The sequence below is a fragment of the Crocodylus porosus genome, unplaced genomic scaffold (assembly GCF_001723895.1).
Source record: "Crocodylus porosus isolate Cpor-Errol unplaced genomic scaffold, CroPor_comp1, whole genome shotgun sequence".
In the NCBI taxonomy this organism is placed as follows: Eukaryota; Metazoa; Chordata; order Crocodylia; family Crocodylidae; genus Crocodylus; species Crocodylus porosus.
The window spans coordinates 104,513,140-104,526,717 of NW_017728943.1; the positions used below are offsets into that span (position 1 = coordinate 104,513,140).

Here is a 13,578-nt window from a genome sequence, read left to right on the forward strand (position 1 = left end):
GATGAACACCTTGCTGGGGTCATTTGACCCCAGTACTCTTTCCTGCCATGGCAGGGGGTCAGACTCGATGATCTGCTCAGGTCCCTTTTGACCTTACAAATGATGAAATGTTACATGTAATGTTAATGTGCAGTAGACTAATTCTACCATGCATTAGTGCATTAGCATGGCTTTCATTGTGACACACTATTACACAGTACAATTAGTCAATTGCACTTTTAGTGTCTCATGTAAAAGAGTGTAGAAATGTCTACTCTGAGTAGGATGGACCAAAACTCATGACCTTACTATCTTATTTCTTTAGACAGGCACTTGCAACCATGATAAGAACTATTAAAGTCGTAACAGCTGAAGTCAATGGATCTTTACATAGGAACATAAATCTACCTGCATTACTATAATTATAAAATCTGGACCTTCCCAAGACTCAAGTCGGATGCCTCAGATTGTTCCCCCTTTGAATGACCAAAGTTGTGGTGCTCAGAAGTGTTACATTTAGACTGTTGTAACCAAGGTTAGGCTGATCTAAATGCCAGGACATGAAGGTGTTCACAGGTCTTAAATTCACCAATAAATTGTGCTCCAGGAGATGAATTAACTTTAGATAGACCTTGATTAACTGATCTAAAATGGAATCTAAAATGGAATAACCTGGTCTAGTGAATGTTTGCACATATTCACAGCACAGCCCTGGGGCTAGGAAAATCTTGCTACTCACCCCAACCCCAGGACTATGCTGTTTTTAACCCTCCCCCCCAACCCTGACTGGGTTATTTTTAGCACCAAATACCCCCCTCAGACTGGGCAACCCCTTCCTTCCCCCTCGCAGACTCACAACCCACCCCCAGCCCTGCCAGCCCCCTGGACTTGCCAATATCCCCATGTCTCCTCAGTCCCCCTGCAGACATGCCAGGCCCCTGCAATCTATCCAGCCACTCCCACCTCCCCCGACAATTTATATGTGTCAAACTGCCCACACCACTCCTGGCTTCAATGAACACTTGCATGCATCACTCCTGATATAAGTGTTAGGCAATGTAAAGCAAGCAATCTAAACTTAAACCAGGTCCCACAAATGCTTAGAGGCCAACTTTGAATTATCCAGATGAAATGGAAGAGTTATTCTATTACCAAATCTGGGTGTGTAAGTGTCCCCATCACAGGAATAGGGAGACATCTGTACTCCTCCAGAATCACCCACTAAATTAAGTAGAATTCTGCCTTCCACTTTTTCTGACCACAGCAAAGACCACTACTCATGAGAGCAGGAAATGGTGGTCTTAGATCAGGTTTCAAAAAATTGCAGTTGGCTTTGTAGTCCCCAAATTTAATCTTGATACATAGGATTATAATAGTAAATATACTTGTAACCATAGAGGCCTCATTTCCATTTATGTTGAAACCTGAATATGCCCTTCTGTCAATAACAAGAAGTCTTGGTATAGGTTTAAATTCAATAAATGCCCATTTTATGGCACCTTTACCTTGTGATTGATGTAGATGGGCTTTGATGTAAATGAGAAACAGATCCTTGGTCTAGTTCTTACTTGTACCTTAACCAGAAATGTAACTGGAACAGAAACTTGGATTCAAATCTGCTTTAAAACATTTTGTGAAACTTGCAAAACTATTGCACACCCCTAACAACAGCATTTCTATAGACTAAATCAGAGATTCTGAATCAGGGTGCCCTTACATCTTGGGGTACCTTAAATTCCTTTCAAAGGCACCATAGCACCTGTTATGTGTGCTAACATAATTCACATGATAAATACAGATATTTCAGAGGAATCCATAGTGTTAAAACCATTCTGACCTGTTGTGATTTTTCTAAGTTCTTAGCAACAGAAGAATTGTTCTATTAATTTTCTGTAGTCAAAACTAAGAGCTGTAATTTTCCAAGAGGTGCTTTGAGTCTATTAAGGCATGCCTTTAATCCAAAAAAACTGAGGAACACTGGAATAAATGCTCATAAACACCCAAACATCAACACTGGCCAAGTGAAATCATTAAGATTCACTCATCTCCACTTAAGTTATTCAGCTAATTACAATTAATATTGGTTTTTAAAAAGTTGCAGCTACTAGCTTTTACTCAGATTTAATCTTTTTCAGCCATGCTTATGTAATTTTTGTTCATCTTCTAAAAACATTTGAGCAACATAAATATTCTTGTACATAAAAGAAAGTCATGGGTGCACATAATTGGGAAACCATTTTTTTAATTATCCACAGATAAAATGTTTACACACTAATCTGTCATGGAAGAGAGATATTATCATATGATATAAATGACAAATCTTAATTAGGCAGCACCTAGATCGGAAGAGCTTGTACATAAAAGAAAGTCATGGGTGCACATAATTGGGAAACCATTTTTTTAATTATCCACAGATAAAATGTTTACACACTAATCTGTCATGGAAGAGAGATATTATCATATGATATAAATGACAAATCTTAATTAGGCAGCACCTATCATCTTCCAGTTTTTCAGACCTGTAAACAACTGAGTAAATAAATCTGGAGAAAATAAGTTAAGTTCAAAATACTATTTTAGTACATAACATTTGGAACCATTCTACCTACTATGTACAAAATCTCTTTAGGCTCAAAAAAGTAAAGTGAAACTATAAAAGAATTAGATTGTTTCTTTCATCTGATTAGCTATCTATCTACTAATGATTTGGATGATGTTTTATATATGGCAGAAACAGACTGTGCCCATCTGGCCTCAAACATCCGGTCACGTGCTGCTTGGGCCCGGATGTTCAGTGGTGTTTGTCTGTCCGTCCCCAGTGTTCCGCTAAGTGGGTGTCTCCTTCCGGTATAGCCTTTCCCCAAACTCTCCTGCCATGACTTCAGATCTTGTTCCAGTGGTGGGTGTCCGACTACGGGAGGTCTCTCATCTATGGGACGTCTGTCTGGTGATCTTCTGTGAGGCTCCACCTCCCCTCTACCTCGCCCTTACACCTTGCCTTGACGGGCTCCAGATGTCCTTTGGCCAGTTCCCCGACTGTTGAGGCTCTGCATATGCTTACAGAGACGGGCTATAGGTCTTCTGGACCAACCCTAACTCCACCCACTGTGTCTCACAGCTGTCTAGCCTTCCCTGAGACTGTAAACCCCCTTTAGGTTTAAACAACACTCAGGCTCCATATACCCTTTCTCAGCAACCCCTCCAAAAATGGGAAAGATAAAAAAAGAAAAAATACCAACAACAGAGAAATACAAAGATACCAAGAGAGGCCCTCTGCCCCCTTTTATCACCTGTTCCCACGGCCTGCCCTACAACAACCGGCCCCAGGCACCTAAGCCTCCTAGCTGGCCCTAAACTGGGTCCTGGCTAGACTGCAGGTTACTGCATCCTCCTTCACCCAGCCTGTCGGTTCGCTGGACCTTCGGTGGTCCTTCTCAGTATGCCTTCCCTATGTCCCACGTCCCACGTCCCCCGTCGGGGCGGCTCTATACCGCTGGGGCCCATCTTCCACCGCCCCTCACGCTGCTTATGCCCTTCATCCCCCACCTGGGGCACCTCCTTGAGCCCTCCCAAGCTCACAATGGTCCCACCTGGTCTGGCATTTTGGCATCTGCTGGCCCTTTCGGCTCTTTAGTGGTAACCCTGGGCGTCAAGCTCCTCCTGCTCTTCCCAGTCTTCTAATCCAGGTCCCTGGTCTGGATGAGGTGCCTCTGATCCCTCGTTCCCTGTGCTGCCGCCGGCAGCATCTTTCCTGTGGCGGGCTTCACTGCATCCTCCCATGCTGCAAGAGGCAGTTTCCCACTTTTCCCCCCTGTGGGGGCTCCAGGAGAGACTTCCCTGCTAGCGCTCCTGAAGGTCTCTCCCCCACCTCTTTGCCAGCTGCTCCTTTTATCCCTCCCAGTCGGCTCCCGCAGCTGCCCTTATCAGCTGGCCACAGCTGTGTAAATATGTGGCTAATGAGCCATGCATGTCCCGCCTCCATCTCCAGCTCCGCCATGGATCCTGCTGCAGGTAAAAAGATTTTCTTTTTTTTTTCTTTTACTTTTGTTTTCTTTTGAGGGTTCCTGACCTCAGGGATCCCCCTTGGCTCTTCAGGGTCTTCCCCTCTGTTCCTCCCCATGACACAGACCTATCCCTAATCTGAATGCAAAAAAAATGACAGCTCAAGTTTGTTCAAAAGATTTTTGAACCACAGCACATTTTTCAGTAAATGTGATGTAAGTTTTGTGGTTTCTAATTTCAATGAGTGCATTTTGCACTGGTCTGATTATATGTCATTGGCCTTTAAAGCAGATAAGAAATATTTATATAATCTGTTTTACATAGTGACTTCTGATCTCCTGCTTAAGAGACATTCAGCAAGCTAAGTATTAACTCTTAAGACAATATATGATGAACTCAAATAAAACTTGAGTCATGAGCCTGTGAAGTAGAATGCTCATACTGCCTCATGTAACAGACACTTTTCTTTGAAGTGACAGCATTTTTTTAAAGAGATAATGACATGGAGGGCTCAGAAGAGAATGGAGAGAGGATGAGGTAGAAAGAGATTTCCTACCCATTGTAGGGAACCAAGCAGAATAGAACCTTTCTCCAATTGTCTTCCCAAATTAATTTAATTTTCATTGTTTTAGCTGAAACTTAATAAGAAGTCAGAATATCTAAAGATGATAGTGGATGTATCCCTGTAATCCCACATATATGGAAGTTAACTTCCAGGTGTAAATTTTAAAATTTTCAAATGTGGTTAAAGCCTGCAACAGAGGAAGACTTTCTTTTCCAATAATAATTTAATATCCGCCTTTAAATGTTTGCTTCATTCCCCAGGGCTGTGGGGCTATGGAATTTCTTTAGTCCCCTGCATTGCTAATAATGGACACAGGGAGCTGTAAAAATGTCTATATTACATATGGTGTTCTTTAGCGGACAGAATGGGGGCAATTCATCATTTTTAAGGAGGCTTCTTCTTTGTGCTGTCATGGGAATCTATTTAATTTGCTCTCCATGTCTCATGTTGTCCATTTCCCTTGCAATAATGTTTTCATGGAGGGTTGTCACATGTGTCTTAGGGAAAACAAATATGAGGGTAGATGGTTGGCACCACAAGATAGGCTTGTACTGATTTATGTGAAGGTTTTATTTGAGTCAATTGAAAACAGCATTGCATTTTGGAATACTACCTAGCACTTTCATCCTTCTGCATCTTCTGCTCATAAAAAATGACACAGCCATAATGTGAAGTAGCTAAGCCACATAACATCAAGTACGTAAAAATGTTCAGGTGAATATTGTGACTTTTACATATCACTTTTTACTCAAAGAATCTAATTGCTTTACAGTGATTGAAGCTAACCACACAGTTTTTTAAATTAATGTTACGCAGAGTGAAACCTGCTCAAATCACTAATAGCCATTAAGCCCTGCTCTGTTTCCTCTACTAACAGCCACCTTCTTTCAGGTCTCTGTACTCATCTCTCTTCTTTCTATGCAGCTATCTATACTAAAGGAAGTTCAAGTGGAGAAGAGATTAAACATTCAAAATAAATGAATGCAAGAAATTGCAGGGATCATATAATTTACTATACAGGATATTTCTAACGCACTTTTTAAAAAGTTCCAAAGAAATAATCCTCATTTTTCCAACCTTTCTTCATATCTCCTAGAGCTCCAGTCATTTATGTTGCTCTCCACTACAGTCTTTCCAATTTGTCTGTCTGTCTTGAAGTGTAAAGTCCACAACTGGATACATGACTCCAGGTAAAGCCTCACCAATGCTGAACAGAATGGAACAATCACTTCCCTTGACTTGGAAGTGACACCTTTATTAATGCAGCCTAGTAAACTACTGAGGGTTTTTTGCAAACAAAGTACACTGATAACTCATATTTTTCTTGGAGTCCATGAAAGCTTCCAGGCCCTCTCTGCAGTACTGCAGTCTTGCCAGTCATTCCCTAGTCTGAATGTGTGCATACAATTATTCCATCCTAAGTGTAGTATTTTGCACTTGTCCTTACTGAATTTCATTAGATGAATTTCAGACCATTTCTCCAGTTTATCCAGGTCATTTTGAATTCTAGTCCTACCTTCCAAATTGCCTGCAACTCCACCTATCTTGGTATCATCTGCAGATTTGTTAAGAGTACAGTGAATCTCATTCTCCAAATCATTAATAAAAATACTAAACAGTACCAAATCCAGAACAGACCCAAAATAATCTTTAACCTGGTCTTCCACTACTTTAAAGTAATGGTGCCCAGACTTCCAGGCCCTAAAGCCACATGAGTGGCATAAGGCTTGTCTACAGACCAGATTCCACGCATTAGAGCAGAGATCAGTGGGTGCCATCTGGCCTGATGGATCAGGCCCTCCATGCTGGCCCGATCCCATGCACCAGATTTGGCCACATGCTGATCTGGTCATATATGCTGGCCCAACTCCATGCACCAGATCCAGCTGCACACGAGCCAACCCCATGCACTACATTCAGTCATAGGCCAGGCCAACCCTAGATGGTTGAATCCAGCCATGTACCAACCCAACCGTTTGCACCTGATCCTGCTATGAAGTGACCCTGCATACTGACCCCACCATGTGCCACAGTAATCTAGTGTGCCAGTCCTTGTCATCCAGCCTGCAGGGCTTCTCACAGAACCAAAAATTTGGCAGCAGAAGAGTAACATATAACACTACTACCTCTGCCCTACCACCAAATTTCTGAATCCACGGGGAGAACCATTGCATGGGCCAGATCTGGCCTGTGGCTGGAGGTTACATACCACTGCTCTAGGCTACTTATCTCCTCCCCTATCCTTGCTGCTACCTGTACTTGTCACCCAACAGATGATCTTATTTGTAAAAAATGAAGTACTTCAGCCTTCTCTGCATCATTGATTATTAGATTGCCCTTTGTGCTCTGTAAAGGATTCACACTTTTCTTGCTTTTCCTCTTACTTCTGACATATTTATAGAACTTTTTTTTGTTGTTGCCTTTTATGTCCCTTGCTAGCTGCATGTCAAATCATGCCTTGGCCTTCCTGACTTTTTTCCTTCATGCCCACGTGATACTTTTATGCTCATCTCTAGTAGCATGGCCAAGTTTCCATGGTTTGTACGATTATTTTCGGCGCTTCAGCTTACTGAACAATTGACTGGTCTCTTGCTGCACTTACCATTTCTTTGCATAAGAAAAGCCTGCTCTTGTTCCCTTAAAATGGAGCTTCTTCCTCTTTCATTTTCCGTTACCTCCTTAAAATTCTTTCTTCCTCCTTTACCTGCTAGAGGTGCTCAGGAAGCATACAGTAAAGGATGAGTAAAACACAGCCATGGCAAAATGCCTCTGGCAAACTCCCCTGCTAGCTGTCCTGTTGAGTTGGCTCCTGGTGCCACTAATCCTTGATGTCAGATTTCCATTCATTTCTATATATCAATCTGATATTGTGCCTGGTTCTACCTGATTGGAGGGCAAAGTCAATCTGGTTTCTTCTCCAACCCCAAAACAGAACAGTGCTCCAGGAGGAGAGGAGGAATGATGAAAACGATTCTTAAAGAATGGCAATGAGAAGTAAAATAATTAAGTATTAACAGGAAGACTCCTTGAACTTTTAATAACAGTTACACATTTTCAGAGTAAGAAGAAACAAGCCCAGAATTAATCCCAATTTACATACTTATTGTATATTTAGTAAATTAAATTGGTTGCATTCATTATTGTTGTGTGTTAACTGTTGATATAACAGTCTTGTGAACTGTGTGTGGTGGGGGGAGTCCTCATAGAAGAATATCGACTACTGCTGCTGTCAGATGGTACAGTTCTGTAACTTGATGCTCCAAATCCTACCATCAAAACCTGGCACTTGCATATGGTTGCATGTGGTAGAAATGATCACATAAGCAGTATGGTCAGCACTGGATAAAAAAATTGAAGGAAAAAAAGAGCAGTAGTAGCTGCTCCAAGAAATGTAGAATCAAGGAAACAAGGATCAGATAAGAGCCTATGAAGATAATAAACTTTTTTTGTAGACTGTAGAGGGGAATGTTGACAGTGGTACAGTGATGTGTGTATCAGTGCTTGTTGATCCGATGAAAAAAGAGTAATTTTTCAGGAACACTTCACACACAGATTTCAAACCTGGAGTCCTGGTATAGGAAAGTCATCCAGGGATGATTGGTGATATTGAAAAATGCATGAAGAAGAAAGCAAAGGAAGGTATTAAAGGGGGTCAATGAGGCTGGAATAATTTCCAGAGTGATGGAGAAAGGGATGTGAAAGAAGCAAAGACATTGTTGGAGACAGGGAAGGAGTTGTTGGGACACCTTCAAGCCAAGTGGAAAAATTACCTTTAAAGTAGGAAATAAGGAGGCACATCTGAGAAGAACCAAGAAAATCCAAATAGACCTGAGTGAAATAAGACAGAAGAAAAGGTGCAAGGTGTGGTGTTGAGGAATGTCTTACAAATAAGGCCACATGGATAAATCCAAGACTGCCACTTGGTAGTTAGGCTGTATAAAGAGCAAATAATCTCAGGGCATTAATGACACCTGTTAGTAACTTGGGGGAGGGGGTGAGTGGAGCACTAGCTCCAGGCACTGATTCAGAGGAGGCACCAGAATGACAGCCACTAGACCTGCACTGTCACTGCAGTAGTAACAGCCCATGTTCAGAGGGTGTGCACTTAGGCAACAGCACATTTTAAGTTGCACCTGTGCATGGCACCTGAGGAAAATATCTAGAATATCATAAGCTAAATGAGGTCTTCAGGGAACTGTTATTTAATGAAGGATCTAAGGATATAAATAGAAACAGCATGAGATTTATCAGTGTGAAAAACCAACAGTCAAGCCCTCTGTAATCCACATGAAGAAATACAAATGCAAACAAGAACACTGGACTTTTTCTAATATTTTTTTAAAGTTCACTTTTTAAGAGCTCATTATTAAATATCCTATTAGAAAAGGTCAAATCATGGGAGACATTTTTGAGTAGCGTTTAGCATTTTGGTCTGGAAGGCTAAAATATCAATATGGAACTGAATTACCGTGTTTAAAAAAGCCACTTTCAAAGAGACCTGTCTAACAGTAAAAGTTCCATGACATACGAAACATCAGGAAACAATCATGTGATAGACGCAATTGCTTAAGCAGGAAAAATGATGAGGTTGTATATGTAACTGTCAAAATGATCCAAGACCTCCTTGTAGCTGACTATACAGTATGTTCAGAGAAACAAGTAGAGGCAATTGAAGAACACTTGAAAATTCAGTTCTCAGATTCCATTGCTGCAAGGTTTCTATTTGCAATATCAATTAATATCAAGGGAATTCTTGAGAAAAGACTAAAAACTACAAAATTGATTAAATTGGCTATAAAGGTGAGTCTGGACATCAATGATATACCACAAACATTAACTCATACAGGAGCAAGAGTGTATAACTGTGTATACCTAGAGAAAGATATTTGGGGCATGATTTCTGTGCTTAATGTTACAAGAGAAAAAATAGAAAATTAAATGGTAGACATTCTGGAAAATGTCAACACTCTGTCTGGAAAACGTCTTTGCTATCATGATAGATGGCAATTCTGCAAACATACATCAAAATAAAATAAAGTCACAACTCTGCTTCAGTGAGACTTTCCTTCTACAGACTTAACAAAAGGGGATTGTAGGTGTTTTTGCATTACTTTTCATAAAATTTGTAGCTGCCTCCTCTACTTAGGTAGGTGGGTTCCCAAGTCCTTTTGAAGATTGTACTTTTAAATCCCTACTATTTCAAAATCTCCTGAAAAAGTCTGCCTGTTCTGCCATGTTGCCAGTGAGGCTGGATCATTCTCAGAGTGGTGACTGGGAAGAGGAAAGTGATAAGGAGCAAAACAAGGTTCTTTGGGTAAATGTGATATCTTTTATTAGACTAACTAAGGAGTTGGAAAATTGTTCTTTGTAAGCTTTTGGGCACAAGCGCTATTCTTCAGGCATATAGAGAGTCACAAGAATCACAGATGGAGGGTGGGAAGGAGCTGTGCAAAGTCATAGAATCATAGAAAGTTCAGTTTAGAAGGGACCTCAGGAGGTCATCTAGTCCAACCCAGGCTCAAAGCAGGACCAGCCCCAACTAGATCATCCCAGCCAAAGCTTAGTTTAGCTGGGTTTTGAAAACCCTGTAAGATGGAGCTTCCACCACCTCTCTGGATAACTTATTGAAGTGTTTTACTACCCTTCTAGTGAGAAAATTCTTCTTCATCTCTAACCTAAACATCCCTTGCTGCAACTTGAGACCATTGCTCCTTGTTCTGTCATCTGCCACCACTGAGAGCAGTCTAGCTCCATCCTCTTTTGACCCCACCTTCAGGTAGTTGAAGGATGCTATTAAGTGTCCTCTCAGTCATCTCTTCTCTAAACTAAATAAACCCAGTTCCCCCAGTATTCCCTCATAAATCATGTCCCCCAGGCTCCTCACCATTTCTATTGCCCTGTGCTGGAATCTCTCTAATTTGTCCATGTTCTTTCTGTAGTGGGGGACCCAAAACTGAACACAGTACACCAGATGTGGCCTCACTAGTGCTGAATAGCAGGGAATAATCCCTGCCTTGGACCTAGCAGCAACACATCTACCAATAAAGGCCAGTATGCCATTAGCTTTGGCAACAAGAGCACACTGCTGGCTCATATTCAGCTTATTTTCCACTGTAACCCTCAGGTCCTTTTCTGCAGAGCTGCTGCCCAGCCAGTCAGCCCCCAGCCTGTAGTGGTGCAAGGGATTGTTCCATCCTATGTGCAGAACTGTGCAGTTGTCCTTGTTGAACCTCATGAGGTTTCTTTTGGTCCAATCCTTCAATTTGTTTAGCTGTCTCTGAATCCTAGCCCTACCCTACAGCACATCTACTACTCCCTCCAGCTTGGTGTCATCTGTAGACTTGCTGAGGGTGCACTCTGTGCCATCTTGCAGTGATGAAGATGTTGAACAAAACTGGGCCCAGGACTAACCCCTGGGGCACTCTACTTCATACTGACTGCCAACTAGGCATTGAGCCATTGATTACTACTCTCTCAGCCCAATGCTCCAGCCAGTTTTCTATCCACCTTGCAGTCCATTCATCCAGACCATACTTCCTTAGCTTGCCTGCAAGACTGTTGTAAGAGACTGTATCAAAAGCCTTGTTAAAATCAAGGTACATCACATCCACTGGTCTCCCTGCATCCACAGAGCCAGTCACCTTGTCATTGAAGGTTGGTCAGGCATGACTGGCTCTTGGTGAATCCATGCTGACTGTTCCTAATCACCCTTTCCCCCTACAGGTGCTTAGAAATCAATTCCTTGAAGATGTGCTTTATGGTTTTTCCAGGGACTGAGGTGTAGCTGACTGGTCTGTAGTTCTCTGGATCCTTCTTTTTCCGTTTTTTAGATATGGGTGTAAAAAAGGCATTGAGTACTTCTCTGCATCCTCTGTCACAAGGTTGCCTCCCCCATTCAGTAAGGAATCCACACTTTCCCTGATCCTCCTCTTCCTACTGACATACTTGTAGAAACCCTTCTTGTTACCCTTCACGTCCCTTGCTAGCTGCAACTCCAATTGTGCTTTGGCCTCCCTGACTTCACCCCTGCATGCATAAGCCTTGCTCTTACATCCTTTCCTAGTTATTTCTTCAAGTTTCCATTTCTTAGAAGCTTCCTTTTAGTGATTTAGTTTACTGAAGAGTTCCCTGCTAAGCCAAGGTGATCTTCTGCCATACTTGTTATTTTTCCTGCGCATCAGGATGGTTTGTTCCTGCACTCTCAGTAAGGCTTCCTTAAAGTATAGCCAGCTCTTCTAGACGCCTCTCCCCCTCAGACAGGCTTCCTAAAGGATCCTTCCATGAGTTCCCCAAGAGAATCGAAGTCTGATTTTCTTAAGTCAGCTGCTCTTCATTCTTCTTTTCATCAGGACCTGAACTCAATCATCTTGTGGCTGGTGCTGTCCATGTTGCCATCCACTACTACATTCCCCACCAATTCTTCCCTGTTTGTGAACAGCAAATCAGATGAGCACGGTCCCTAGTTGGCCACTCTAGCACTTGCACCAAGAAGTTGTCCCCAGTACTCTTCAAAAACTTTGTGGATTGCTGTGCACTGTATTGCCCTCTCAGCAGAAGTCAGGATGATTGAAGCCCCCCATGAGAACCAGGGCCTGTGATCTGAAAACTTCCAGTAGTTGTCTGAAGAAAGCCTCATCTACCTCATTCGCCTGATCTGGTGGACTATAGCAGACCTCCACTACAACATCTCTCCTGTTTCTTTCTCCTCTGACCCTAACCCAGAAGCTTTCAACAGGCCAATCTTCAGTTTCATACTGGAGCTCTGAGCAATCATATGACTCTTTCACATAAAATGCAACCCCTCCTTCTCTTCTGCCCTGCCTGTCCTTCCTGAACAGTTTGTATCCATCCAGGATAGTGCTCCAGTCATGCGAGCTTCCACCAAGTCTCTGTTATCCAGCCAGTGCCGTGACTGTGTGAGGACTTCCAATTCTTCCTGCTTGTTTCCCAGGCTCCGTGCATTCATGTACAGGCACCTGAGGTAACTAGTCGATCGCCCTGATTTCTTAGGATGAATGAGGACACCTCCCCTGTTATCGTCTCCTGCTTGTTCTTCTTCCAGGTCACCCACTTCCCCACTTACCTCAGGGCTTTGGTCTCCATTGCCTGGCGAACCTAGTTAAAGCCCTCCTTACTAAGTTAGTAAGCCTGTCTGAAAAGATTGCTTTTCCCTCTCTTCAGCAGGTAGATCCCATCTCTACCCAGCAATCCTTCTTGGAACATCGTCCCATGGTCAAAGAAGCCAAAGCCCTGCTGGCAATACCACATGCACAGCCAGATCTTGATCTGCAGGATGCACCTGTTCCTGCCCAAGCCCTTTCCCTTGACCAGAAGGATGGAAAAGAACACCACCTGAGCTCCAATCCCCTTCACCCTTGTACCCAGAGCTCTGTAGTCACTTTGATCTCCTTAGGGTCTCCCCTGGCAGTATCATTGGTGCCCACATGGATGGCCAGCATGGGGTGGTAGTCAGAGGGCTGGATGAGTCTCAGTAAACCCTCTGTGACATTTTGAATCTGGGCTCCAGGCAAGCAGTAGAATTCCCGAGGCAACAGGTCAGGTCCCCCAGCAGAAGGGAGTCTCCAACCACCACCACCCATCACTTCTTCTTGGTGATGGTGGTCTCAATCCTTCCCACCTTGGTGCAGCCTGGCCTGTCTTTCTCCATCAGTGGAACATGCTCCTCGCCCTCTGTTGCTAGGACTCCATATCTATTCTCCAGACAAACTGCTGCAGGTGGAGATGGGGATTTCCACTTGCTGCCAGAGGTCACAAGCTTCCAGCTTCCAGCTTCCACCTTTCTGGGAGTCTACATCTTCTCCCTTCTGTAGTGCTGCCTCTGGCAGTTCTTCTTCCACAGTCCCAGAGATTTCTTCCAGCACTGAATCAATGAATTCCTCATGGTAGAGGATGCTTCGGAGTCTTACAACCATCTCCTGTAGTTCATAGATTTCATAGACATTAGGGCTGGAAGGGACCTCGGGAGATCATCGAGTCCGGCCCCCTGCCCGAAGGTCAGGAAGTCAGCTGGG

At 43.0% G+C, this 13,578-nt stretch overlaps 1 protein-coding gene across 4 annotated transcripts in view; it reads right to left on the bottom strand.

Moving 5' to 3' along the window:
* Positions 1–13,578, bottom strand: part of SMOC2 (SPARC related modular calcium binding 2) — a 221,086-nt gene that overhangs the window by 110,738 nt on the left and 96,770 nt on the right. The window lies entirely within an intron of this gene.